The sequence below is a fragment of the Pseudorca crassidens genome, chromosome 4, assembly GCF_039906515.1.
Source record: "Pseudorca crassidens isolate mPseCra1 chromosome 4, mPseCra1.hap1, whole genome shotgun sequence".
Lineage (NCBI taxonomy): Eukaryota > Metazoa > Chordata > Mammalia > Artiodactyla > Delphinidae > Pseudorca > Pseudorca crassidens.
In genome coordinates, this window is record NC_090299.1 from 31,728,947 (window position 1) to 31,755,411 (window position 26,465).

General features: G+C 40.2%; 1 protein-coding gene across 10 annotated transcripts in view; it reads right to left on the reverse strand.

Moving 5' to 3' along the window:
- SGMS2 (sphingomyelin synthase 2) overlaps positions 1–26,465 on the reverse strand; it is a 113,420-nt gene that overhangs the window by 67,072 nt on the left and 19,883 nt on the right. For 6 of the 10 annotated variants that reach the window (XR_010942903.1, XM_067735386.1, XM_067735379.1 and 3 more), the window contains exon 2: positions 10,937–11,056. The exons of 2 other annotated variants lie outside the window; for them this stretch is intronic. The gene's annotated coding sequence lies outside the window, so the exon portion shown is untranslated. Of the gene's footprint in view, positions 1–10,748; positions 10,882–10,932; positions 11,057–26,465 lie in introns of those variants that run through there. 2 more of the 10 variants (XM_067735381.1, XM_067735385.1) reach the window with 2 other exon arrangements.

Sequence of the window (26,465 nt, forward strand, 5' to 3'; positions counted from 1 at the left end):
AAACTGAAGAAAATAATTTCATAAGGTTGAAGTGAAAGGTCCTATCCCATAGAATAAGAGGTGGTTAATTAGATGCAAGGTAAATAGAAAGTTATTGAGTCAGCTCAGGACCAATACCAAAGAGTATAAAAGAATCAAGTATTATTCTTTATTATACCAACTGACCACTATGTGGATGCAGATTCAAAATTAGGAAATAATACAAATTAGTATAAACTATATTTTAAAAGGCCTTTTATGAAATATTAAAAATTAAGAAGTAAAAATGTTCCAAGTAACTGGAAATTGTATATCTTGATTTGAAGAGTTAAACTACCTATTCTACTACCATTAATGTTTAAAGGCAGACAAGTTACAGAGTCCAATAAGACTAGATTTCTCTGGTAATTAGGATTAGCAATCCTAGATTGATTTTTTTTTTCTGGGTAGCAGACTATTCCACTTTTAATATCACACATCTCTCTCTCACACACACACATACACACACACGCAGAGGAACAAATAACTTTAGAAAAGCAGCCGATCATGTGTTAGAACTTCATTAATTAAAATAACAAATTCCTACTGCAAACATTTTTGCAACAAATAAAGTTAAGTGAACTCCATCGAAGTTCATCTGAATCATTTGAGGCATTATTTATGGCTTCTTGTGTTTCTGAAAATAAGTTATGTTGGTTCAGTAAGCTTTTATGAATAATGGTTAATACAGTTTTCCATCAAATAACATAAAGATTCCTGATGAAAGACTGAGAATCTAAATTAATGGGAGGTACAAACTATTACCTATAAAATAAGCTACAAGGATATACTGTACTACAGAGGGACTATAGCCAATGTTTTATAATAACTATAAATGTTGTATAACCTTTAAAAATTGTGAATCACTATATTGCACACTTGTAACTTATATGATATTACTGTATACCAATTATCTTCAATAATTAATTATTGAATAATTAATTAATTAATGGGAAAACTCTAGGTTCTTTATAAAACAAGTCAAACTTAAAAGCATTCCCTGGGAATTCCCTGGCGGTCCAATGGTTAGGACTCCGTGCTTCCAATGCAAGGGGCACGGATTCAATCCCTGGTTGGGGAACTAAGATCCCACATGCCGTGCGGAGTGGCCAAAAAAAAAAAAAAAAGTATTTCCCCAAAATCAATATTCTACACTCAGAAAGTTATTCAAGGTATAAGACTCAATATAAAACAATGCTACCTTCAATGCTAAATTCAGTGAATGAAGCACTATACATTGTGGCTTTAGGGAAAGTGAGAAATTTTAGAGTTAAATGGATTTGTCTCTTACCTTTTACAGAAAGTTAAAAGTTACCCTTAAGTCATTTGGCTGCTAGTTCGGTAATAAAGAAATCTGTATGGTTACTGAATAAAATGGTGTCAGGTACCAGTGCTACACCATGGACTACTACGTTGAGCTCTTGAGACAACCCTGAGAGGCACTTCTCTAATCCCCTTCTTTCACTTGACTTTACAGTGGATCCCTCCCTGGGATGCATCCCCACCTGATAGAACCAGACTCTCCAAATTCAGGAGGAAAGACAGTTCCTAATCTCACAACTCTCTCAAGTCACCGCAGCACTGCTGTGCCACTCAGCCCAGCCCAACGTGCAGCAACGTATTCTCAATCCAATCTGCTAACGTTCTGCTTTCCCTTCAAAAAATAAATTCGAGGGAAGTGAGAACTCTTAAAAGATCAGACTGGGATTCAATGCCATGCCTTTCTCCCCTTACCTATGCTCCTCCCATTTCTTTAGTCTAGCCTACGGTTTGTAGTTTGCAGCCTACACAGGGTATCTCCTCTGCTGGGTTAGAAGGTGCAAGGACAGTCCACGTCTGATTTGTGTCAATGTGGCCACCAGCCAAGGGCCTGGCATTCAGAGGCACTAGAACGGCTGTGAATGAACGTGTCAGTTCACACACTGAAAGACTCCAGCTCTATCTCACCCTTTTCCAAAATACCACCAGCACCTTTCTTTTTCTAAAGGAGTCAATAATGGATCTGCATAATTATAATTTCCATATGGGATACAAGACCCCAAAATTTCACCCAATTTAAGAGTGCTTTACTTTGGGTGACTGCATTTTTAATTATAATACATCTTATATAAAGAGGGGGATAAAACATCAAGTATAAAAAAATAGTAAAGCAAAAACCCATACATAGTTTCAGAATATTACTGATACCCTGGAAGCCCTCAAGCAATCTCCATGATTATATCCTCCTCCCCCTGCATAATCCTGAGGTACTTTATCAATATATAAATAATTTTCAAAGTGTGTAATGCTGAAAACCCTTGGAGACGTTTCTTAAAAGATGCTATAATTTCTATAATTGCAGTTCTCAAAATGATAAAAAGAATAGATAAATCCCTGAAAAGTTCTCACCTCATTTGGGTTTTCCTTCATTCCTACACAATTCTGCCCCCACCCCTTACTTAGGGAGATGCCTGGAGGATGGAGGACGTGATTACACTTCCCCAGAGCTTATGATACCAGGCATTGGAGCTTCCCCAACATCAACATGTTAATACGTACAACCACCTTACAGAGTGGGTACCATTTATCACCTCCATGTGAGGCATGAGGAAGTGAAACCCAGAAATCCAGCAAGTGGTCAAAGGTGGGATCTGAACCCAGGCAATCTTAGCCGCTCTGCTAGGTTTTCTGAAATCTTGGTCTACTTTAACAATCTGGAATGTGCTTTTTATTCCTCCCCCCACCCCAAGAGCAATGGATTTCCTTCCCCATGAGTCCTTCTGGGGAGAGATTTCACCTTTTTCTCCTCCATGTTTCCTTCCCACAGTTACCATGCAGATAACAGTCTGTGTTTGCCCTGAGAGACGACTTCCTTCCAGATATTAGCTGGCCCTACAATTTAACACACAGCTACTAGCTCTGGGTCATCTGATGCCTTCGGTGCCTGTGTGAATGTTTATCTAGCTCCCCAGTGACTTACAAGAAGGGCATTTCCTGGAAATCTTGCAGATGGACATTTCACTGTGGTGACATGTTTAGAGTGTCTGAATCACTCCTGTTGCCTAGTAACCTGTTTGTGTTTGGCAGGAGGAAAGTGACTCAGGCACAGGTACAGTCAGATGCAGGACAGATATTTATTCGGTACGAACTCCTCCCAGCACTAGACGGTGGGTTTCATGCTTAACCTTGACACTGTTCTTTTCCATGTCACTGGGAGCAGAGGCTCCTTCAATTCTTTTCAAGTCAGGGAATTCAAAGGCCACTATGCTGTGCACAGAATCTACAGATCTCTTGTAGCTGAAATACAGGCTACATTATTTTTTCTATTGAGTTCTGAAGAAGAGCTTTAACACAAAAAGCAATTACAGGATTCTTACATATAAAAGTGAATTGGAATTATAGGCTGTCATGCAAGTTACTTGCCATCCCTATAAGAATTAATTCTCTCATGAATTCACAGTTTATATATTCCTGAACAGTCCTGAGTCACTAATTCTGACCTCATAGTCAAAGAAGGAATTTTTTTCAGGCAACCAGAGGGTTGACTCATTTGGTGGACCATATTTCAGGCCAGAAAAACTATTACACCTTTACATATACCTGTCTTTTTACCTGAAAGAACTGATACCATAATACAAGTAGCTTCAGAATTGAAGGGGTTCACCCTCAAACACCACTGTGAATATAAATAAATGTCGGGGCTTCCCTAGTAGTGCAGTGGTTAAAAATCCGCCTGCCAATGCAGGGGACACGGGTTGGAGCCCTGGTCTGGGAAGATCCCACATGCCGCGGAGCAACTAAGCCCGTGTGCCACAACTACTGAGTCTACGCTCTAGAGCCCGTGAGCTACAACTACTGAAGCCTGTGTGCCTAGAGCCCGTGCTCCGCAACAAGAGAAGCCACCGCAATGAGAAGCCCGTGCACTGCAATGAAGAGTAGCCCCCACTCACCGCAACTAGAGAAAGCCCGCACGTAGCAACAAAGACCCAACGCAGCCAAAAATAAGTAAATAAATAAATGTCACTGGCAGCCTAAGGTCACCTTGCTGAGCTTTGTCTTTAAACATAAAGTAGCACGCATGCCTAGGTCACTCTAGAAGCCAAAAATCTAGAATAAAACACTCTGGGTTTGCATTGTATGTAACTTCTTCCACCAGTTATTACTAGTTCCCTAAGATTTTATGGATTTACCATTCTTACTAATCATTTCTATGCATTAAATATTCAAAGGGGGAAAGTGGTTTTAAAAAAGCCACACACATGTATACATACTAGATACTATGTTGCTTTTTTGTCTGGTCCTTTTCAGCCATGTGAGCTATGGACACAGAAAGTAAGATTGTAAGGATGTGCCTAAATGTTACCTCTAATCTTAGTGGGAAAGTCCTGAATCCTAAATTTATTTAATGCTAATGGACTGAAGGGGACAAATATAATTTAGAAAGTTTTCTTCTTCCCTTCATCAAATAATATTCATCCTAACACAGGGGTTTCAGTATGCCTGATATCTTTAAGTACTATTAAAAATATAATGAATAATAGATGTTTTATTTTGTTCTTGACAAAGGGGTGTATAAGTTTACTTAGCAAAGATTTTCATCTTAAATATATGTTAAAACTTTATCTTCTCCAAAATATTTTCTTTTTGAAAGGTATTTTTAGGGAAAAATTTTTTCCCATGTCTAAAAATTTCTTGAAGTCCACCAGACAAATTCCACAGCAGATTTAAGAAATGGGTACTCTCATTATCTACAAATGGATAACTGCAGGTTACAATTACTGCTGGCAAGCAACATGGGGGGGTGAACCGCTCTCCAAAGTATTGTTAAGTCCTTAACCGTGTGTAAGCAGATTCTCCCAATTTGGGGTTCAGAGCTCATGAGTGGACCTGCTGCAGCCCTATGAGATGTTTAGGCTCATGCATATAACTGGAGGTATAGAGCTTCGTTCTTCAGATTCCCAAAATGCAGTTTAGACTTGGGAAACGAAACTGCCAGCAGAAAGCTTAGTATTTAAGCTCATGAAGTTGTTGCTGACTACCTGCTTAAAGCGAGTTTCAGTAACAAAAGAATGTTCGTTCCCATGCTATAACTGAAGAATTCGGATAATTAATGGGAGTAGAGCTTCATCTATGATACCACCACAGTTTATTGCATTTGTGTACTCCGAAAGCTAAATTGCTAATTTTTGTTGTTGTTGTTGTTGTTGTTGGCTGTGTTGGGTCTTTGTTGCTGCGCATGGGCTTTCTCTATTTGCGGCGAGCAGGGGCTACTCTTCGTTGCAGTGCGCAGGCTTCTCATTGAGGTGGCTCCTCTTGTTGTGGAGCACAGGCTCCAGGCACGCGGGCTTCAATGGTTGTGGCGCGCGGGCTCAGTAGTTTGGCTCACGGGCTCTAGAGCGCAGGCTCAATAGTTGTAGCGCATGGGCTTAGTTGCTCCGCGGCATGTGGGATCTTCCTGGACCAGGGCTCGAACCCGTGTCCCCTGCATTGGCAGGCGGATTCTTAACCACTGCACCACCAGGGAAGTCCCTAAATTGCTAATTCTGCCTCATCTTTCAAAACCTTATTTAACCTTCATTTAGGTATTTGAATGTCTGCTATCTGAGTGCCTGTTATGACCAAGTAAACCAGACAAACCTAGTCCCTGCCCTCACACAGCTTGTGTCTAGTTGGGGAAACAAATAACTACAACATGAGGAGATAAATGTTTGGATAGTAAAATTAAGATGCTACAGGGACACACATGCCCCTCAGTTCAGGAAAGTCAGGGAAGGCTTCCTGGAAGAAGGACTTTTCAATTCAGATCTGAAGGATGAAGAAAAGTCAGGCAAGGTGCGGGTGGGGTTATTTAAGGCAGAAGGAATAGCACGTGAAAAGGCCTTAAGGAGCAAAGCAGAATGTGGTTTGTGTGTATGGGAACAAAAGGAAAGTCAGCTTGGCTGAAATGCGGAAAGGTTGGCTTATGAAGAGGTTGGTAAGGCCTTGTTATGATACTTAGATTTTGCCTCCAGGATAATGGGATCAAGGAGCGTTTTGTGTTTTGGAAGGATCCCACATATGATTTCTGACACTTAGAAACTGAGAAGATGAACATTTCTTACTCTCAGCAGAAAATTACCAGATCATCCCTATACCCAAGGATAAATGTATAAGGTTCTTCAAAGAACCAATTTTCTGTAGCACCAGTGAGATGCTACCATGAGACCCAGGAAAGCAGAGTGGCTAAGAGCTCAGCCTATAGAGAAAGATGACCTAAATTCAAATTCTAGTCCTGCCATGTTCTGGCCAGCCAATCATTTAACTTTGGGCAAATTGCTTAAATTCTTTCTGTCTCAAACTGGAGTTAATAATAGCTACCTCACAAAGTTAAATGAGGTTCTATATGTAAAACACTAACAACAATGGCTGCCACAATGTCATTCAATCTTAGTTATTATCAACAAAAATACACCCGTCAACCGTAAGCATGAAGAACCACTGCTCTGGACTACATGTAGTATTTTTAAACCATACAAACACTTCTCTTCAGAAGCCATCTAATTTCTTTTTTAAAAAGCAGCTTAGGGTTTCCCTGGTGGTGCAGTGGTTAAGAGTCCGCCTGCCAATGCAGGGGACACGGGTTTGTGCCCCGGTCCGGGAAGATCCCACATGCCGCGGAGCGGCTGCGCCTATGAGCCATGGTCGCTGAGCCTGCGTGTTGGGAGCCTGTGCTCTGCAACGGGAGAGACCACAACAGTGAGAGGCCCACGTACCGCAAAAAAAAAAAAAAAAAAAAGCAGCTTAAAGAAATAAATCTTTATGTTTAACACTTTTATCAGTTTTCCATTTGAAAACTTTAAAACGGGATGCTAATATAATACAATTATGCAAAATAAGCTTTATTTCAATCTTTAGACCTTAGGTCCTATTTGGACAAAGATCTGCTATGCTAAGTGATGTTTCCAGAACTATTGGTTTGCAGTTAAGCTTTAAAATCAGAGCATACTTAGAAATCAGACTGTCTAGCTAAAATTCTGTGGCTATGAATCCAGAAGAATATGAATAAATTCCTTTACCTAATAATCAAATTATAGAAAATTAAAGCAAGAAGTTTTTGGTTTCTTTTTTGTGGTGCCTAAGTATAGACACTGGGAAGACCAAAGAACCAGTTGTGGATTCACCACTCAACATAAAACTCTCCAATATGGGACTTCCCTGGTGGCACAGTGGTCAAGAATCTGCCTGCCAATGCAGGGGACATGGGTTCAATCCCTGGTCCGGGAAGATCTCATACGCCACAAAGCAACTAAGACCGTGCACCACGACTACTGAGCCTGAGCTCTAGAGCCCACGAGCCACAACTACTGAGCCCGCGCACTCTAGGGCCCGCATGCCACAACTGCTGAGTCCACGTGCTGCAACTACTGAAGCCCGCATGCCTAGAGCCCGTGCTCCGCAACAAGAGAAGCCACTGCAATGAGAAGCCTGTGCACCGCAACGAAGAGTGGCTGCCGCTCACCACAACTAGAAAGCCTGCGCACAGCAACAAAGATCCAACGCAGCCAAAAATAAATAAATAAATTTATATATTAAAAAAAAACTCTCCAATATCCAGCCGCCATCTTGTTGCCTCCACTTGTTAGATGTAAATCACAGTTAGAACTCTGAAGCACATTTTACAATAGAACACAGATTACAAGTCAAGATACAATGTCAAAGGTCAATTAATTGCATGCTAAAAATATGTGTCGCTCACCACTAATACCAATATAGACAGAGAGAATATTAAAGTCTTTGCAAGCTGACTGGGTCAGGGTCCCCAAGACCACTCCCAGTTTGATGATTTACTAGGAGGACTCATAGGACCCAGTATACAGTTGTACTCATGGCTATTTTTACAGCAGAGGGATACAAAGCAAATCAGCAAAGGAAAAAGGTACATGGGGTAAAGTCCAGAGGAGACCAGAGCAAGCTTCCAAGAGTCCTTTCCCAGTGGAATCACACAGGTGGTGCTTAATTTCCCCAAGAAGTTGTGACAACACCTGTGAAATATCGGCTCCCAGAGAAGCTCGTTAGTGACTCTGTGTCTGGGGTTTTTATTAGGGCTGGTCACATAGGAACCTTCTGCTAGACATGTACCTAAATTCCACACTCCCGGAATGCAAGCAGGCATTCAACAGAAACCATACTGTTTGCATAAACAGTCCAGGCACAGTGAGCCATTCTTACCAGGAAACGGTGGGAACCCTCCTCAAATCTAAGTTACCAGGTACCACCAGTCAAGGGCCAACCTTGCAAGTGGGTGTTTCTAAGGAGCGCAGTCTCAGACCTGCTGTGTTAACTCATTTTTGTCCACTGTTCTATTTCAATTAGCTACCATACAGGACCAAACTATAGGAGAAAGGTCTTACTCTTAGCAGGTCACCTAGGTACATCAAGATCCTAAGAAGCACTTTTACCCTGTATATTTTCAGGATTTAAAATGCAGCATTTTTAACGTGGACATTGTCTTAACTTACATAGTAGCAGAGCTAAGATGGCCTTCAGTGTCCTTTTTTTTTGCATAATAAAAAGAGCTGAACTCTAGTCCTGTTTACTTTTCTGGGCACTTCCTTCTTAAAAATGCCATTGAAAATTCTGAATGAATAGTATTCCTACACTGAGACTGTGAGAAACCATTTAACTTATCAGATTGGTGAAAAATCCTGACCCAAATGACAGCTAGTCTCACAAGTTTCTAGCAGGGAGTGAGAATAAGATAAATCCCCTCTGGGAGGCAATCTGACAAGACAGCTACGAAAATTATACACATCCTTTATGACTGGCAATTCTACTTTGCAAATTTATACACATATAATTGTGTACATGCAGAATAACCTACACACACAGTTATTTATTGCGGCATTGTTTAAGAGCAAGGACTGGCTACAACCCAAATGTGCATCAATAGGTCACTATTTAAATTGTGGTACATCCATACAATGGACTACTCTGTGACTGTTGAGAGAAGAAAAAAAAAAGAATGAGGACGCTCTCTTTGTACTGATTTGTTAAACCCTCCTACATATATCAGGAGAAAAAAATACATTGTTCGAAAGTATAGTTTGCTATCTTTTACTTTATGAAGGGGGCAAATATGAATTCATATTTGTGCACAGAGATACTCTGGAAGGCTGCATTAGGCACTGATAGCTGAGGCTGGGACGGGGTGGTGGAGGCAGAATTTGGGCAGAAATCTGCGAACCTGAAAAACATGAAGTAAAATGCTATCCTTGAAAAGTAATCCTTCTTTTCTAAGCCTAGGTCACATCACCCTGGCACCTGTTTTTTGTTTATTGTTTTAATAAGCTTCTCTATTTTGCAGTGATTAAACTAGAGCATTAAGATTGCTTTATCTTATTTTCCAAATCAGGTTCCAACTCTCTCCTTTTCATCTGTGCCTGTCTGCCATCTAGAAGCTTTTCCCAGGACACCTGAGAGTGAGTCAAGTTATCTGCGCCTCCCTTCTCCCGTCTGTTTGCTGAGGATATTTGGGGGCTTTTCTTATTTATTTATTCATGGCTGGGCTGGGTCTCTGTTGCTGCGCACTGGCTTTTCTCTAGTTGCAGCGGGCGGGGGCTACTCTTTGTTGCGGTGCGCGGGCTTCTCATTGCGGTGGCTTCTCTTGTTGCGGAGCACGGGCTCTAGGCGCGCGGGCTTCAGTAGTTGTGGCTCACAGGCTTAGGTGCTCTGCGGTATGTGGGATCTTCCCGGACCAGGGCTCAAACCCGCGTCCTCTGCATTGGCAGGCGGATTCTCAACCACTGTGCCACCAGGGAAGCCCTATTTAGGGGCTTTTTAAAAGCTCCATGAAAGCAGGAATTTTGCTTTGTTCACTGCCTCATTCGCAACACTGAAATGAGCGCCTGGCCCACAGAAATTGTTCAGTAAGTATCTGTTGAATACATGAATTCTTTTCTTTACCCAGCTTCCATGGGACAGACACTATCAGACAAAGGGAGAGATATCACTGCGGTCAAATATTCAGAAATAGTTGTCATTCCTAGTATTGGCCCATACGGGCATTCTAATCCTAGCAACATTCTTAGAATTATTTTGAATTTTACAGAAGACAAACAAATACGCCTATGGAATGCTGTGCTGAACAGTGACTCTTAAATATTCCTAACAATTTATTTTTAATTAACTCGGGATTACATGGCCCTGGGGTCCATCTTTGGGCTGAAGATTTTTTAGGCAAACACCACACTAACTAGTAATGATGAAGAAGAATGGCTATCATAAGAGCCAACTGAGCCCCGCTCCTAAGGTGCCCTAGCTATAGAGAAGGAAAAGAAAATCTTGTGCATTAAAAATGCAACTCCTATTTATATTTTCAAGAGTAAAATTATCCTAGGAACTAAATTCAAATTAGTTTAGACAGTGAGTTGAGTTGCACAATGTCAATCATGAACGCGAAAACTTCCTTCCTCCTCAGTGGGCAGAGAATGGGTATAACTACCACATTTCTTTGACCTTAGTTTAAAAAGTGCAGAAACAGAATAACTTTGCTAGTAATCATTTCAGTAATGTTGTTGAACAGGTGCATAGCTGACCAATGTTTCTTTGAAGATTTTTAGTGCCACTAATTTTTCTTAATGCACAGCTGAGGCAGTTACTGAGCGCTGTATTTTGGCAGTCACGCAAAGAGGTTAGGAAGTTTTGGTGTCACCTCTATTTCTCTTGCTGTCATTTAAGACAATAATCCAATAAGTAAGGAAACATCCACTCACCTGAAACAGCTTGAAATCTAAGACTCTCTTGAGGATAAAACAGAAATTCTCAGAGTTAAGGCATTTTCAAAATGTCTTAACTAGAAAAGAGAAGATAGCCGAGAAGTTGCAGGACAACTGGTAGGCAACCAGCCTTCAGCGGACGCAAATCACACTTCTGATCTAGCACCAGGAAGCACCCAACCTACTGTTTGCAGATGGCAGCACAGCAAATCCCACCGTGGTCCCTGGTCCTCGAAGCAGTGAACACATTCAGTCTTGTAGCAGATCCTTTCTGCAAAGAGTGGGAGGGGCAGAGGATGATAGCTCTAAAAGGCAGAGAAAGTGAGAGGTTAAATAAGAATGATGCTTTGTTATGTTTTGCTGGTTTTCTGGGGGTGAGGGTGAAACGATGAGTTCTATGATACTGCCCTCCCTGCGGGAGTCATGGGAGAACACTGGCTCTAACAGGTACCAGAATTTCAGGGGGAGAAAAGCAACTTGGCCATGCATTCCACCAACATTAATTTAATATCTGACAGACCTGTTCAGAGGTGGAGCGAGGAAGGTAGGTGGATTCCCATCATGATGCTCACAAGCAGATAAAAGCAGCCTGTGATAAATGCCACTGAGAGAAGTCAGTCAGAATCAGAGCGAGGCTGGCGTGGCTGATTTAGAGCAAGTGGTTAGGGAGTGAGGGGATGCTATTTGAGTTAAGACTTAATAATAATGGGGGCTGGGATATGGAAGAAGAGCACTGCAGGTCAAAGAAGCAGCTGGTTCAAAGGCCCTGAGGCAGGAATGAGCCAGGCAGGTTGAGAGAATGGAAAGGCAATGGAGCATTGAAACTCAGGAATACAGAAGTGCAGCGGAGACCAGAGGCCAGACGCCAGGTCCCCGAGGACTTTGCAGAGCAGGTGAGGAACTGCCAATACACAGGCAAACTCAGTGTCACCGAAACCCAGGCTGCTGTGCGGTGCATAATCTGTCATGTTCAAACAAAATGGTGGAGGATTCCCTTCGAAATACACACAACTGCTGTGATATTTTAATGGGTTTTTAAATAGACTTTATTTTTTAGAGGAGTTTTAGATTCACGGTGAAATTGAGCAGAAAGTGCAGAGATTTCCCATACTTCCCCACACATGCATAGCCTCCTCCATCATCAACGTCCCCCATGGAGTGGGTGGTACATATGTTACCATCAGTGAACCTACGTGGACTCATCATAATCACCCAGAGTCCACAGTTTACAGCAGCGTTCACCCTTGCTGGCATACGTTCTATGGGTTTGGACATGGGTATAATGACATGTATCTACTATTAAAGTATTAGAGTAGCTTCGCTGCCCTAAAAATCCGCTATGCTCCACCTAGTCACCTCTCCCTCCTCTCTTTCAACGGATTTTAAGTAGCTGAAATTTGACTGGTGGGTGGAAGTAAAATGTATACCATTTTCCAGAAGTTTACAATTCATAGAACCACCATATGAATATCCTAAGAGTATAGACTGAGATACACACACAGACAGACACACACACACAAAGACACACACACACGGTATTTGGTAGTTGACGTATATATACCTTTTAAATGCTTAACAGATTTCATGAAAATGTATGTTTAACAATTACAGGGCATATACATACATATCCACAACCAGAAACTGATTTTCAACTGAGATCCCACTTTCACCAAAAATACTCAACTGTTGGAAGAGACTCAAGAACGAATGTTCTTGAAATGAAAGCCCTAGTCCACACAAAAACTTGTGCACAAATGTTCATTCTGCATTATTCATAACAGCCAAAAATGGAAACAATCCAAACGTCCATCAGCTGATGAATGGATGAACAAAATGTGGTGTATCCCTATCATAAAATATTATTTGGCAATAAAAAGGAATGAAGGAGTGATATATGCTAGAACATGGATGAACCTTGACAACATTAAATAGAAGAAGCCAGTTACAAAAGATCACATATTGCACGATTCGATTTATTTGAAGTGTGCAGAAGAGGCAAGTCCGTACCTCTGAGAGAAGTAGGTATGGAGAAAGTAGATGAGCATTGCCAAGGGCTGGAGGCAGAAGAGAATCGGTAGTGAATATCAACGTGTATGGGGTTTCTAGTGGCGCAGTGGTGGCGCAGTGGGCTTCCCTGGTGGCGCAGTGGTTAAGAATCCACCTGCCAATGCAGGGGACACGGGTTCGAGCCCTGGTCCGGGAAGATCCCACATGCTGTGGAGCAACTAAGCCCACGCACCACAACTACTGAGCCCGTGCTCTAGAGCCCACGAGCCACAACTACTGAGCCCGTGAGCCACAGCTACTGAAGCCCACACACTAGAGCCCGTGCTCCACAACAAGATAAGCCACCACAATGAGAAGCCCAGGCACCGCAAAGAAGAGTAGCCCCCGCTCACCGCAACTAGAGAAAGCCCACGTGCAGCAACAAAGACCCAACGCAGCCAAAAATAAGTAAATTTTTTTAAAAAGTGTGTATGGGGTTTCTTTTGGGGATGATAGAAATGTTCTAAAATTAGATAGTGTGATGGTGCACAACTCTGTGAATACACTAAAAATCACTGAATTGTACTCTTTAAAAGAGTGAATTTTATGGTATGAATTACATCTCAATAAAGTTGTTATAAAAATTAAAGAACAAGGGAATTCCCTGGCAGTCCAGTGGTTAGGACTTGGTGCTTTCATTGCCGGAGCCCAGGTTCGATTGCTAGCTGGGGAACTAACATCCTGCCAGCCGCTCGGCGTGGCCAAAAATTAAAATTAAAATTAAAAAATGTAAGTATATCTGAAATGCCGGGTAGAGATGAATAGACTTCGACTGGTCAACAATGCTACGTTCCAATAAGGCCCATAATAGGAAGCAACTTAGTTTACACTGCAGACACCATACAATACTCTCAGTGGGCCATGTTCACTCCTTTGAAAAGACCGCCCCACCCTCAGAGAATGTCTTTCTCATTTCACTTGGGACCTCGTTCCAGCTATGACCTCTCTCTTGACTTCACCCACCACTGCCACTAACCTGACCCTACTTCCAGCCACCAGTGTTTCCCCTGGATTGCCTTAATCTTCTCCCGCGCCGGATTTTCCACAGGAAAATCTGATCTTTCTAAAAATTTACTCTCACTTGAAACCCTTCAGAGGTTCCCCATATTTAAGCTATTTCTGGAACACTGAGGTACTGTTAGAAGAAATTAATGCATATTCATATTCAATCAGGTAGTACATGTGCCTCTTAACATTAAAGGTGCCTAAAAATATGGCCTCAAAGTATCCCCAAACCATGCCTGTCCCTGCCTGTAGGGACACTGGTTGCACTGTTAACACCCACCAATAATCTCATGGGCTAATCTTTGTATCTCCCAACTTGAGCTACTCTATCAAAAGGATCAATTCAATTGCCTATTTATAAGGTCAAGAGTCAAGTTAGCTTAGATAAATACCTGATAAGGTAAGATACCTGATAAAGTAAGAACTGGGCTAAGAAAGAGATGTCTCAAGAAGACACACATCCCGAAGGTCCAATGCTTTTCATGTACCTACACACAGCGGTATGTAGAAACAAGCCCAGAGTGTCAAGTTGGGAGAAGCTGAAACTTAAAGTAGCTCATAAAACAGGGCAACAGTTTATTTCTTAGGTAGCAGGGGTAAGTCAAATTAAAGAAGAGCAGATAGTGGTTCCTGGGCCATAACTTAAGTCTGTGGACATTTATAATTGTTTCTGTCATGGTATTAATGATACTGAAAACATCATCAGCTTATAGTTTTTTTCATCTAGTCAAACTCAAAATGTGTGCTCTTGTTGAAAAGGAGATGGGTAAAGGGGGTGGATGTTAGACTGCAAATTCATGCTCACTACTCCAAACACTCTGTACACATCCTGAAGTAGTTAAGAGAAGACCCATTTAAAAGAGTGTCATGGAAGTTCATGTATTTTAATTTGAAGTATATATACCATGCATCACTTCAGAAAGGAATAAAGTAAATGATACAGCTAAGAAGTAAAATACTCCTGTAAAAGGAGTAACATAGGATCAGAAAGCCAGGTAAATAGAGACCAGGGGTTCTTTTTTTTTTGGTGGTACGCAGGCCTCTCACTGTTGTGGCCTCTCCCGTTGCAGAGCACAGGCTCCGGACGCGCAGGCTCAGCGGCCATGTCTCATGGGCCTAGCCGCTCTGTGGCATGTGGGATCTTCCCGGACCGGGGCACGAACCCGTGTCCCCTGCATCGGCAGGCGGACTCTCAACCACTGTGCCACCAGGGAAGCCCAGGGGTTCTTGATCACAAGATGCAGAGGGAGGAGTGCGGGTGTGTTTCCTGTGACTGAATATTGTCTCACCCACTCCCAGTAAGGAATCGCCACACTCAGCACCTCTGGGACTCCAGACATGATACAGAACCTCCCTGTGCCTCAGTTTCCTCATCTATAAATAGGGATAACAATAGCACTAACTTCATAGGGTCCTTAAGAGGGGTGAAGGAGTTAATATTTATAAAGACCTTAGAAACAGCACCTGGCATATAGTATGCGTTATCCATATTTGTTAACTAACTAAAATAGAAAGGAAAGAACAGGGGGGATTGAGTGTACTGGTTAAGTTTTACAACATGACGAATACTGGGATACATATTTGGCTCTCAGTTCCTTTGCAGCTAGAGCAAAAAAGAGAAGAGACAAAATTGTCCAAACTCAGAGTATGAGTATCGCCATACCTGCACGTATTAGGAGGATGGGGAATGGGGAACTATGTTTGTTCCCTAGGGGGAAAAAAGCTTTTCTTGACACTTAGCTCTAACATGCTCACTGTGTACAGACACAAGAGGCAGTGAGCAACAGCACAGATCAGGGAGACCATGTCACATGTTAGTTTTTCACCATGACCCTCAATAAATTCCGAAGCATGGCTCTCTGGAGTTTCTTTGGTAGGAAGCCAACGCAATGCAATACAAATAAGCAGCTCTGATGGTCTGGCTCATTTCAGGGACACAACTGCACCAGAAATCCATCCTTTACTTCCATATCCCTCAGCCATGCATCCGATAAGAGCTGAAGAGAAGACAGTTCCAAATCTGTGGAACAAATTCTCTACCATCAGGAGATGGCCAAGATACAGCCACATAAAAACACTAAGTAACCTGATGCGTTGAAAGTGACTTTCCACAGAAGCCTCTGTTTTTAAGTCTAATGGACTTGAGAGTCACCATCTGGCCAAAGAGCAGCCATAATATCTCAGGGGATTGAACAGCTCAAAGAATATTCCTATTTGTCACAGTCATCTCAGGCTCTATCTAACAGTTAAACGTGGAGCATTTCCAAATTACAAAAGCCATTGTGCTGGAGGTACATTTCATTGTAAGTTGGAAAATAGATTAATTTTTATTTTAAAGACTAGTTATTAGAGGGCAAACCTTAGCTAGCAAAGGACCTTTGTTCCTTCAGATATTCCGCTGCTGTACATGGAAGACATGACACAGCTGAACTCCCACGCTATTCCACAAACCCTGGGAATTAGCTGATGTTCCAGTGATTTGTCATCTTGTTTCATTCCATCAGGCAAAGTGTGTTGCTCTTAGGACTGATTATTTAAGAATGTTTCTTCAGATTGAAATCGTGTTCCATCTTAAAGTTGTTAATCAACTGTAGCAATGTATTTTCATTTTAATTCTTGGGGGGGTATTACTAAAGCCACCCAAAGAAAGCAGAAATAGATGAATTCACTTGCAGTTTACAGGCACTAAACATAGCACTTGGCAAGGAAGAAGAACCGAGGGTGGCATGTATAATAAATCCCCGTGCATCTCTGGACAAACATCACTTCCTTGAAAAGAAGCCTTTTCTTGACTCTTCCAGATTGGATTAGGGTCCCCTTTACCTGCTTCCACATTGCTCTATACTTTTTCTCCACCATAACTGTTTGCTAATTGTAACTAAGTAGTCAACTACTGGTAAAGGTTTACTGGCTCTTTTCTGTCAGACTGTAAACCCCATGAGGGAAGGGACCACATCTGTCAGGTTTATCTTGTTCCTGGCACATAGCTGATATTATTTGTTCACTGAGTAATCCCCGCTTTATGAGATAGCCAGCTGTGCTCCTGAAGACTCCCATGTAAGCCCCTGGCGAGTAAGACAATGAAGTCCTTGAAGTAATCTGATAAAGCGGGGAGGAAGGGAGGAAAGCATTACATATCATGAAACCCACAAGTTTGATGCCTTGAAAATTTTCAGAAGCAGAGTCCTTGGATGTACACATGGCAGGTATGAGTGAGAGAGGGAGGGAGAAATGGGGGAGGAGGGAGGATGGACTAATTTAGGCGGGGGCTTTAAGAGTAAAACTGTATGATGAGAACTCAAATAGTGTCTTCTAATTATAGACTCAAATTTGAAAGGTCACTCTGTACTTCTCTCTGCCTAATACAAGCAGCATTCAAACATCCCAGAAATAGGAGCGCTTTTTTTTTTTTTTTTTAAAGCCCAGAGAGAAAAAGTTGAACAGATTTAAAAAGCCCTGTGTCTCTCAGCCTCTACAGTTTTTCTGTTAGGTCTTCCATGAAGAGACAATTGTCAATCTAGTTCTTTCCTTCAGGACACAAAGTTGTTGTTACATTCGAATTCCTCAACTCTTTAGAGTAAAAGTCACAAGAAATAGTACCACATAGTATCATAACAGTGAAACGTCAATAATTACTTAATTTTAAGAAATGCTTTCAGACCTACTGCAACCAAAGAAAACAATATTTTTATACTTTAACACTGAAAGTGAGAAGGTGTTTTAAACTTACTGGTGAGCAAAGAAACCCGAATCAAAATATTTGTGTTAAAAAAACCCACAAAATTATCAAGCCGCTCTCTAGGACTACTGTAAAATACATTTCTTATATTTTACAAACACCCTAAGAATGTGAACAAGATTTAACTCTGAGCCTCTGACATTATTAATAACAGTGAAAAACTGGAAATAACTAAGTATCCAACAACAGTGGGATGCTTAAATAAATTGTGATGAATGAATGCAACAGAATACTGAAATACTTCTCTACCATGTTGAGTGGGGAGTGACAAGAGGTTCATGATATATCCATGAGTGCAAAACAGTGATATATGTCTGACCCTATTTATCTTGTTTTTTAGAAGTTGTACATGGGAATTCCCTGGCAGTCCAGTACTGGTTAGGATTCTGCGCTTCCATTGCAGGGGGCATGGGTTCGATCCCTGGTCGGGGAACTAAGATGCCACATGCCGGGCGGCGCTGCAAAAAAAAAGTTGCACACATAAATGTAAATGCTGGAAAGATCACGCAAAATTTTAACAGGTGATAGATTATAGATGACTTAAGGTTTCCCTTTGCGTATTAAGGTTCAAAATTTTCTAAAATAAACATGAGTTGTTACTATAATTTAAAAGTTAAAGAGAAAAGGTGAGTCTTAAACTCCCAAAATAAATTTCCAAATATCAGCTATTATATTAACAGTCTCTTAAAGAAGTTTAGTATTATGATAAGCACAGAGTCTGTTTAAACTAAGGATAAAAATAATAAACCTCATTTTTCATTTTGGTAACTATGTGTGGGGTAGGCAAATAAAAACATTCTGTCTCGGAAACTTAAGAAGTTTTCTTTTTAGCAAGATGCCATTTGTGGTAACATGCCACCAGGTAGCAAAGAGATCAGCCCCTCTAGTTAAATATAGCATAATTATATAGTTCATAAAATTAAAGTAAAATGTACATATTTGCTGTGATTACTACTCTTGCTCAAATAAAATGCTGTCTTTGAAAATAAAAATGAAACTAGAAGTAAAAATGAAACCAGACATGGATAAATATGAATTAAGAAAGAAACAAACTGCGGGGGGGTGGGGGGGGCAGTGGAGGGGGTGTTATTAGAAGGAGGCTGCCAGACGGAGAGAATTCACCTCTGGTCAGGGAGAAAGGACGTTTGTGGGGAGGCAGAGTAACTCCTCAGGATACAGAAGCATTATAATCAAAACCGCAAGGATTCTGTAGTATAGGTACCTGAGTAGATTAACAGAATGAGCAGACTAGCTACACCTGAGTAATTCAGCCAGCACTAGACTTGCGCTAGCTCTCCAGCTCTTGCTTGGGAAGTCTCCTTTAGATTCCCAAGTTTCTTGCTTCTGTGATCCATTTCCTCTAGTTCTTATTTTTCTCTCTCTTAATCTTTTGTGGTCCTTGCTCTTAACGTTTCTAAGAGATTGATTACTCCAGCCTCCTCACTAGTTATCAGCAGTTTGCTTCTCTTGTTTTAGAACATGAATAATTTGTACTTACTTTAACTCTTACAAAGTTTACCTGGTCTACCTGTGTATCATGACCCATCACAGACATCCTCACCCAACAGGTTTCCAACATTCCTTCTAAGCAATATCAAAGCAAAATACATACTGGCATATTTACATAATCCTCTGTTTCATAAAGCAATGTCTTTCAAGATCTTCTTTTTAAGTCTTGGAGGAAGGATGATGTTCAGAGAACAAAATGTTGAGTCAAGAAAGTAAACTCTCAGGACCACAAAGAGTTATGTGGTGTCCAAATAAAAGAACAATTAAAATACCAGGAATAACTGGAAAGGGGGAAGAAGAAAGAAGTGAAATGAGGGGCACACTAGCAGAAGGTTTTGCAACTGAACCTTGAGCAAAATAAAGGAAAATGAAGCAACGCATCCAAAGCCCAGGGATGATGAACATATTTTGAGGGCAGGGGCCAGTGGTGAGAATCAAGATGTAAACCAGAGCTCCTGCTGGTAGCACCTGCTGGTAGAAACCAGGCTCTACCGGGCTGTCATAAAAATGGATAGCGATGCTGACCAAGTAAGTAAATCAGCTGTGTACTCTTACGTTGAGCTTCTAAGTCATGCATGGTCAGAGGCTATCTCTCAAGAGTACACGAAGGAAGAGTCTGAGTAAACATTATGAATGTCATTATTAATGACCATCCTACCCTCTCTCTTGCTATTGAAATCAACCCATGGGCTTTGAATACTTTGGACACCACCTTGATTTCAGAGAAGAGAGATGAGGTTTAGCGCCTTGAGAAAGAAACTCTGAGGTCCTCCCTAACCTCCCTGAAGTGTCTAAAGCTTGCTCTAGAGAAAAGTAAAGAATAATTGCTATTCACCCTTACGGAAAGGTTTACAGACAGTAAATAATCCCGATGTTGGATCACATTTCTAAACAAACAAAAATATGTCAAGGAAACGCAAGCATGCGTATTCTCCCCACTGAGAATACACACGTTCATTTTTCACTCTTTCATGGTACTTTACACTGTAATAGTGTATTAGGTGGTGAGTCACTCTCTAATTGAGAGCAGTGGGAAATACGATGAAAACAAGAAAGGAAAGAGGCTTCCTGAGGGACAGAGCATGAGCAAAGAATACTTTAGTATAGTCAGGAGACCTGGTTTTAACCTGGATTCTGACATTGCTAAGTGTGATCTTTAAAAGTCACTTTAACAGATCCAGCATACAGAAAATCAAGTTGAACTCAACAATACAATCAATCCACTGGATCTAACTGACATCTCTAGACTACTTCTATCTTGTAACAGCAGAACACACATTCTTCTCAAACTCACATGAACATTCACCAAGAGAGACCACATTCTGGGCCACAAAACACACCTTAATAAATTTAAAAGGACAGAAATTATACAATGTCTCCTTTCAGATCAAAATGGAATTAAACTAGAAATCAATAATGAAAGATAGCTGGAAAATCCCAAAATACTTGGAGATTAAATAACACATTTCTAATTAACACATGAGCCAATAAAGAGATCCCAAGGGAAATTTTTAAAATATTTTGAACTAAATAAAAATGAAAATATAACATCAGAATTTATGGATGCAGGGACTTCCCTGGCGGTCCAGTGGTTAAGACTCCATGCTTCCAATGCAGGGGGTGAGGGTTCAATCCCTGGTCAAGGAACTAAGATCCCACATGCCACGTGGCATGGCCAAATTAAAAAAAAAATTATTTTGGACTTCCCTGGTGGTCCAGTGGTTAAGACTGCGCGCTTCCACTGCAGGGTACAGGTTCAATCCCTGGTCGGGGAAGTTCCACATGCCACGTGGTACGGCAAAAAAAAAAAAATTATGGATGCAGCAAAAGCAGAAGGAAATTTATAGCAATGAATGCACATTTTAGAAAAGAAGATCTAAAATCAATAATCTAAGCTTATACCTTAGGAAACTAGAAAAAGAAGAGCAAATTAAACCCAAAGTAAATAGAAGAAAAGAAATAATACAAAATTAGAGCATAAATCAATGGAATTGAAAACAGGAAATCAAGAGAAAATTAATGAAACCAAAAGCTTGTTATTTGAAAAGATCAATAAAATCAACAGGTCTCTAGGCAGGCTAACTAAGAAAAAAAAAGAACACAAACTTCTAATACCAGAAATAAAAGAGAGTGCTGTAGACTCCACAAACATTAAAAGGATAATAAAGGAATACTATGAACGTATCTATGCCCATCAATTTAATAACCTGGGTGAAATGGACCAATTGCTTCAAAGAGGCAATCTGCCAAAACTCACAAGAAACAAGCCATCTGCATAAGCCTATATCTATTAAATAAATTGAATCAATAATTAATAACCTTGGGAATTCCCTGGCAGTCCAGTGGTTAGGCATAGCCAAAAAAAAAAATTAATAACCTTATAAAATACAAAGCACCAGGCCCAGATGGGTTTACCAGTGAATTCTACCAAGTATTTAAGGAAGAAATCATACCAATCTCTTTCAGAAGACAGAAGTAGAGGGAATACTTCCTAATTCATTTCATTCTGAGGCCAGCATTACCCTAATACCAAAACCAGACAAAAACAATACTAGGAAACTGTAGACCACTATCTCTCGTGAACACAGATGCAAAATCCTCAACAAAATATCAAAAATTGAATCCAACTATGTAAGAAGAGAATTATACACCATGACTAAATGAGATCTATAAAAGGTATGCAAGGCTAATTAAACATCTGAAAATGAATTAATGCAATCCATCACATCAACAGGCTAAAGAAGAAAAATCACATGATCATACCAAGAGATGTAGAAAAAGCATTTGACAAAATCCAGCACCCATTCATGATAAAAACTCTCAGTCAACTAGGGAGAGACAGGAACTTTCTCAACTTGATAAAGAACATCTACAAAAAGCCTACAGCTAATATCATATTGTACTAAATGCTGAAAGCTTGAAGCTTTACCACTAAGATCAGGAACAAGGTAAGGATGTGCCCTCTCACCACTGCTTTTTAACATCAAACTGGAAATCCAAGCTCATACCATTATATAAGAAAAGGAAATAAAAAATATAAAGATTGGGAAGGAAGAAATAAAACTATCTTTGTTTCACAGACAACATGATCATCTGTGTAGAAAATCTGAAAGAAATGACCAAAAAAACTCCTAGAACTAATAAGCAATGATAGCAAGGTTGCGGGATACAAGGTTAACATACAAAAGTCAACCACTTTCCTATATACCAGCAATGAACAACTGGAATTTGAAATTTAAAACACAATACTATTTACATTAGCAGCTCTCCCCACAAAATTGAAATACTTAGGTATAAATCTAACAAAATATGTATAAGATCTACATGAGGAAAACTACAAGACTGATTAAAGATATTAAAGAAAAACTGACTAAATGGAGAGATATTCCATGTTCATGAATAGGAAGAGTCAATGTTGTTAAGATGTCAGTTCTTCCCAAATTGAAGCACAGATTCAATGCAATCCCAATCAGAATCCCAGCAAGTTATTTTGTAGATATTGACAAACTGATTCTAAGGTTTATATGGAGGGTTTCCTTGGTGGCACAGTGGTTAAGCATCCACCTGCCAATGCAGGGGACACAGGTTCAATCCCTGGTCCGGGAAGATCCCACATGCCACAAAGCAACTAAGCCCTTGTGCCACAACTACTGAGCCTGTGCTCTAGAGCCGGTGAGCCACAACTACTAAGCCCACATGCTGCCACTACTGGAGCCCGTGCGCCTAGAGCCCATGTTCTGCAACAAGAAAAGCTACTGCAATGAGAAATCCATGCGCTGCAAAGAAGAGTAGCCCCCACTCACCACAGCTAGAGGAAAAGCCTGTGCCCAGCAACAAAGACCCAACTCAGCCAATAAATAAATAATAAATAAAGTTTATATGGAGAGACAGAAGACCCAGAATAGCCAACTCAATTCTGAAGGAGAATAACCCTACCTGACTTCAAGACAATTTAAAGCTAGAGTAATCAAGATAGTCTCATATTGGTGAAAGAATAGACAAAGAAGTCAATGAAATATAATAGAGTACCCAGAAATAGACTCACATAAATAAAGACAACGGATCTTTGACAAAGGAGCAAAGACAGTACCTTGGAGCAAAGATAGTCTTTTCAATAAATGGTACTGGAACAGCTGGTCATTCACATGCAAAAAAATGAATCTAGACATAGACCTTACACCCTTCACAAAAGTTAACTCAAAGTGGATCACAGGCCTAAATGTAAAGCACAAAACTAACTCTTAGAAGATAAGACAGGAGAAAACCAATTGACCTTGGATACGGAGATTACTCTTCCGATACAACAGCAAAAAGCACAATCCTTGAAAGAAATAACTGATAAGCTGGACTTTACAAAAATTAAAACCTTGTGCTCTGTGAAAGGCAATGTCAAGAGAATGAGAAGACAAGCAACAGACTGGGAGAAACTGTTTGCAAAAGAACATATGGTAAAGGACTGTTCTCCAAAATATACCGAAAACTCTTAAAACTCAACAATAAGAAAACAGACAACCCAATAAATGAATGGGTCAAAGACTTGAACATACCTCATCAAAGAAGATACAGAGATGGCAAATAAGCATATGAAAAGATGCTTCACATCACATGTCACACAGGAAATGCAAATTAAAACAGCAGTGAGATACCACTACACCTATCAGAATGCCCAAAATCTGGAACACTGACAAAACCAAATGATGGTGAGTACATAGAGCAACAAGAACACTCATTAACTGACGGTCGAAATGCAAAATGGTACAACCACTTGGGAAGACAGTCGGATGGTTTCTTACAAAACTAAATACACTTTTACCGTACAGTTTAGCAATCGTGCTCCTTGGTATTTACCCAAAGGAGTTAAAAACTTATGTCCACACAAAAACCTGCACACATACAAATATTTATAGCAAGGTTATTCAGAATTGCCAAAAATTGGAAGCAAACAAGATGCCCTTCAATGGGGGGGATGGATACATCATACAATGGAATATTATTCAGTGACAAAAAGTAATGAGCTATCTCAAGCTACAAAAAGACATGGAAGAACTTTAAGTGCAAATTGCTAAGTAAAAGAGCCCATCTGAAAAGGCTACATACTATATGATTCCAACTACATGGCACTCTGGAAAAGGCAAAACTACAGAGACAATAAAAAGATCAGTGGTTGCCAGGGGATTTTTAGGGTGGTGAAACTATTCTATATGATACTGTAAATGATGGCTATGCTCAGCTCAGTGCTCTTTGGTGACCTAAGTGGGTGGGACTCGGGGTGGGGGGGAGATCCAGGAGGGAGGGGATATATGTATACATATAGCTGATTCACTCTGTTGTACAGCAGAAACTAACACAACATTATAAAGCAACTATACCCCAATTAAAAAAAAAACCCTAAAGAATGTACAAGAGTGAACCCTAATGTGAACTATGGACTTTAGTTAATAATAGTGTATCATGCTGTATAAAAAAAAGAAAGAAAATAAAATTCAAAAAAAAATAGTGTATCAACACTAACTCATCAGTTGTAACAAATGTACCCCATTAATGCAAGATGTTAATGATAGAGGAAACTGGGGGAGGAGGGGACATACATGAGAACTCAGTACTTTCTGCTCAATTTTTCTGTAAACCTAAAACTGCTCCAAAAAATAAAGCTTATTAATTTCCAAAAAATCACTTCTCAGAATTAGCTATAAACTCATTCATTTTAAAGATTTTTTTAAGAGAGCAATAATTTTTTTCAAAAATAAAAACAAGAAATACTGCAAATATTGTGATTTAACCTGTAAAGCAACACTCAAAAATTAATGGCAAAATAGCCTCCAGTTATGTCCTTTAAGGACAATGACAATTTGCTCAAACACCAACCACTAATCTAAAACTGCCTTGTAATTCAAAAGCACTTAAGTCTTTTAAATACAGAGAACTTTCTAAATACTGCTTAATGTTGATGAAGCAACATTCGTGGTCAGGGCAGTGCTCCATTTCATAACTCTGCCGCCACAGGTTTTCATACTCTATGTACATATTCATTCCAACAGACATGAAGATGATGCTTCGTGTACCACATGGCAGGGCACACCTTATCCTGCTGAAATTAAAGACTTCATTCAGGGCGCAACATAAGCACATACATATAAGGAGGGGGCTCAGCACAAATATGTAATGTGCCATTTGCAAACCTGTACCCTGATGAAACTACACCTAAGAGAAGACTTGCTTTCCTTCCAAAATGACATTTTTACCACATCCCTTAAGAACATTCTCCTAGCCAAAGATGCACTTTAATAGAGCTCCCTAAGTGAAGAGTTCCCAAACTGCTTGCCTCAAGGAAGGAACCTTGCTACCAAGAGCCTTGTTACCAGCTAAGAAGATGCAGGTAACGTGAGACACATCTGGCAGTAAGACAGAAATCTGACCACAGAAATAACAGCCAGGTCCCAAAAGATATTTTTTCAGCTATTTGCAAAATTCCATGTAAGTTTTTATACTGTGATTTTAAACGAAAACATTTCAACTTCAAACAGCCTTCTTAAGTCTTCTGTGAATTACAGTTCAGAATTACACATGGAACCGCGTGCAGGTGACCTAGGTGGTCACCCTGAGCACCTGTTGTAAAGCAGCACCCCCTGAGTGGTAATTTTACTCTTCAGTCCTACCTCAAAGGGTGTGGGATCTTTGGACCTTTTCCTGTGTAGGCAGCCTTAGGATGGAGGTAGACCCTAAGGACGCTAGACCTCAGAGCTCCACCTCTAATTTCCTGTTGCAGTCACACCCTCTGCTCATTCTACTTCTCACTGACAACCATGTCCCTGGCAACTCACAGATGATGACAACTGTTTCCATGGCAACTCATGGCTGACACCACAGTACTTCCACTACTTCCCTTTTCAGACACAATATTTAGAAACTATTAGTAACACTTGTGGTTTATAAACAAACAATAATAAAGCTGGCTCATCAGACAACTATATTTGTTAAACTGGTTGTATTTAAAGAGTCAAATCTAAATTCTCACTAGAATATAATCAAATTTATTCATTTAAATGAATAAAAATGTGTTTGAGGACAAGTGATTCAAAAAAAGCATTTTGTCAATATTTCCTTCTTTTTAAGATTCATGTTGAAAGGGATCAAAGGATTCTTAGAATTCAAAAATAGCTAATTAATTACTTGTATGAAAAAGTGAGTATGTACCCAATCTTAAGATTATTTTTACAAATAGCACTTTAGAATCTAGGTTCAAGTACATCGTTTAAAACAGAAGAATTCACCCTCATTTTCTTTAATGATGATGGTAGAGTAGGGCAGGGGCTCAAGTGGTTGGCAAATGGGGCAAAAAGAACAGAAATGAAACTTAGGGTCTAACACCATATATTACCTTTAGTATTCTGTCTTCTCTACTAAACCATTTAGAA